This window comes from Orycteropus afer, unplaced genomic scaffold (assembly GCF_000298275.1).
Source record: "Orycteropus afer afer isolate SDZICR_OR568_19922 unplaced genomic scaffold, OryAfe1.0 scaffold00484, whole genome shotgun sequence".
NCBI classification, from domain to species: Eukaryota; Metazoa; Chordata; class Mammalia; order Tubulidentata; family Orycteropodidae; genus Orycteropus; species Orycteropus afer.
The window spans coordinates 2045347-2048400 of NW_006922071.1; positions in this window are offsets into that span (position 1 = coordinate 2045347).

The following is a 3054-nucleotide window of genomic DNA, read 5'->3' on the forward strand; positions in this document are numbered from 1 at the left end:
AGGTGATTCTTCTTTGTTTTCAACTTCTGCATTCCAGTCACCAGGGATAATTAATACATCCTGATTACATGTTAGGTCAATTTAGATGTAGAAGTTGATAAAATTCTTCAATTTCCTCATCTTTGGTTTTGATGGTTGGGGCATAAATTTGAATAATAGTCATATTAATAGGTCATCATTGTAGGCATATGGATATTATCCTATCACTGACAGCATTGTATTTCAGGACAGATATTGAAACATCCTTTGTGATGATCAATGCCACGCCATTCCTCCTGAAACTGTCATTCTCAGCATAGTAGATTACATGGTTATCTGATTCAAAATGGCCAAAACCAGTCCATTTCAGTTCACTAATGCCAAGGATATCAATATTTATGCATTCCACTTCATTTTTGACAACTTCCAATTTTCCTAGATTCATACTTCGTACATTCCCTGTTCCGATGATTAATGGATGTCTGTAGCTGTTTCTCTTCAATTTGAGTGGTGCCACATCAGCAAATGGAGGTCTTGAAAGCTTTACGTTATCCATATGAGTAAGGCTGGGTTTACTCAGATGATGCAGCTCTTTCTCAGTCCAATCTATCCTAACCAGACTATTCATAACGTTGTGCAGTAATGTATCAGACACTATTTCCTTGCTATTTGTAAGGTTTCCGTGGCCAATACTTTGAGACATGGACGGCCTCTTCCTTCTACCTAGTCTGTCTCAGTCTGTAAGCTGGGCTGATACCTGTGCACCATGTGCACCCCACTGGGTTTGAAACACCAGTTGCTTGACCTCAAAACTCATATCAACACATCATCACAGTAGGACAAACTGACAGACAAGTTTGTCTCCCTGTTGGAAACCTCTCGTACCAAAGCACGTTATAGTAAGCACATCATAGAAAAACACTAGTGTGCTGACAAATTATTTTTATATTATTTTTGTGTACTTCCTTAAATTATGTATTTTATTCAAACTGCTAAAACAGCCATGCTTTCCTAACCACTAAAATGAATCTCATGCATCATGATAATGACTTGACCTTTAACATACCTCATAACCTCATATATTGCACAATAGCAACACCTGTAGAAATGAACAAGAAAATAATAATTACAAAGGGAGTGTTTGAGAAACCAACTTTGAAATTAGAGACAGGCATCTCAGGAATGTCAATATTTCCAGATCAGTCCTTTGTATCTGTAACCAGCTTTGTAGATTTAACAATTTTGAGAACTTTTTGTGTTCTTGTTGGATACCACTGAGTTGGTTCTAAGTCATAGCAACCTTATGTACAACAGAACAAAACACAGCTCAGTCTTACGCCATTCTCACAATCTTTGTTATGATTAAGCTCATTTTTGCTTCCACCCTGTGTCTATCATCTATCTCATTGAAGGTCTTCCTCTGTTTTGCTGACCAAACATCATGTCCTTCTCCAGGGACTGGTCCCTCTAGATAACATGTCCAAAGTACTTGAAATGAAATCTGTCCATCTTCTCTTCTAAGGAGCATTCTAGATGTCTTCTTCCAAGACAAATTTGTTTATTCTTCTGGCAGTTCTTTGGATATTTGATATTCTTGGTCAATATCATGACTCAAATGCACTAATTCCCATTCAGTGTTCCATATTCATTGGCCAGCTTTCATATGCATATGTTGTTACTGTTGTTATGTGCTGTGGAGTCATCTCTGGCTCATAGTGACCTTACTCACAATAGAACGAAACACTGCCTGGTCCTGTGTCAGCCTCACAATTTCCACTATACCTGAGCCTATCATTGCAGACGCTGGATCAGTCCATCTTGGTGAAGGCTAAACCTCAACAATAATTGTATATAAGACAATTAAAAATATCATGGCACGTGAGAGGTGTATCTTCATCTTCAAAATGGCATCTTATCTTATTAACAGTTTAAAGAGATATTTTGTAGCAGACTTGCCCAGCACAATACTTCTTTTTATTTCTTTACTATTGTTTCCTTGGGTGTTGATTGTGATTCATGTAAAATGAAATCCTTGACAATTTCAATATTTTCCCTTTATCATATATTGCTTATTGGTCCAGTTGTGAAGATTTTGTTTTATTTGTGTTCAAAGGTAATCCACATTGAAGGCTGTAGTCTCATGAAAATGATCATTTACCTATGAAGCTTATTTTAATTTTAACTACCTTGCAACACTTTGCATATTTATATAAAAAATACAGAACAATCATTTGGGTTACAAGCCAGTTGTAATTCATTTTCTAAGGACAGATTTTACATCTTACTAACTCCATTATTTTTACTTCATCAGTAACAGAGTTCTAGAACATTGAGGATCAATATTGGAAATATAAAAATATTTTTCCAATGATACATTACCCACTAATGACTTTAAAACATTAATTCAACATTCATAGAATATTTAGTTGACCCATATTTCTGAAACCTCAAAAGTTCTTACATTTTGTCAAAGGAGAAGTAATGAAACACCAATTACCAACCAAAATTCTATCAGGAACATTATGGAAACTCAATGAGTAAAGAGAGGTGGTAGGAAGAAATGCAAATTCTAGTCAGGGTTACTGAGAAAGGGAAAATGATGGATCAGAGAGGGATTTTTTTGAGAAATGAATTTTATTACAATGAGTGAATGTGATTTAAAGGTGACAAATTGGAGTTGACTGCATTACAACAACTGAACTAGCTGATCACTATTTCTCAAAAGACAAGAGCTAACCCCATGCTCTAATTACCATTTATTATGTTTATATTTTAAGTGAAGAATAAAAAAAATTTTTCATAAGTATAGCTTTTTTTTTAATCTTTACAACATCATTACTGGGTTGTCAACTCAAGATTTTGCTTTCCCATTACTTAGATGAGAAAGTAAACTTCTAGGGAAGCAAAGTAGGCCAATTCATGGCTAGCTGATGTGCATGGGTAAATAAGTCATTATTGTATTTTTTTTTTTGCTATATGTGTTTGCCATTTGCACCATTCCTTCTAAGAACTTTAATACACACACTAAACTATTTTTTTTTTCATGTTGCTGTAAAAAAAAAAAAAAAAAAAAAA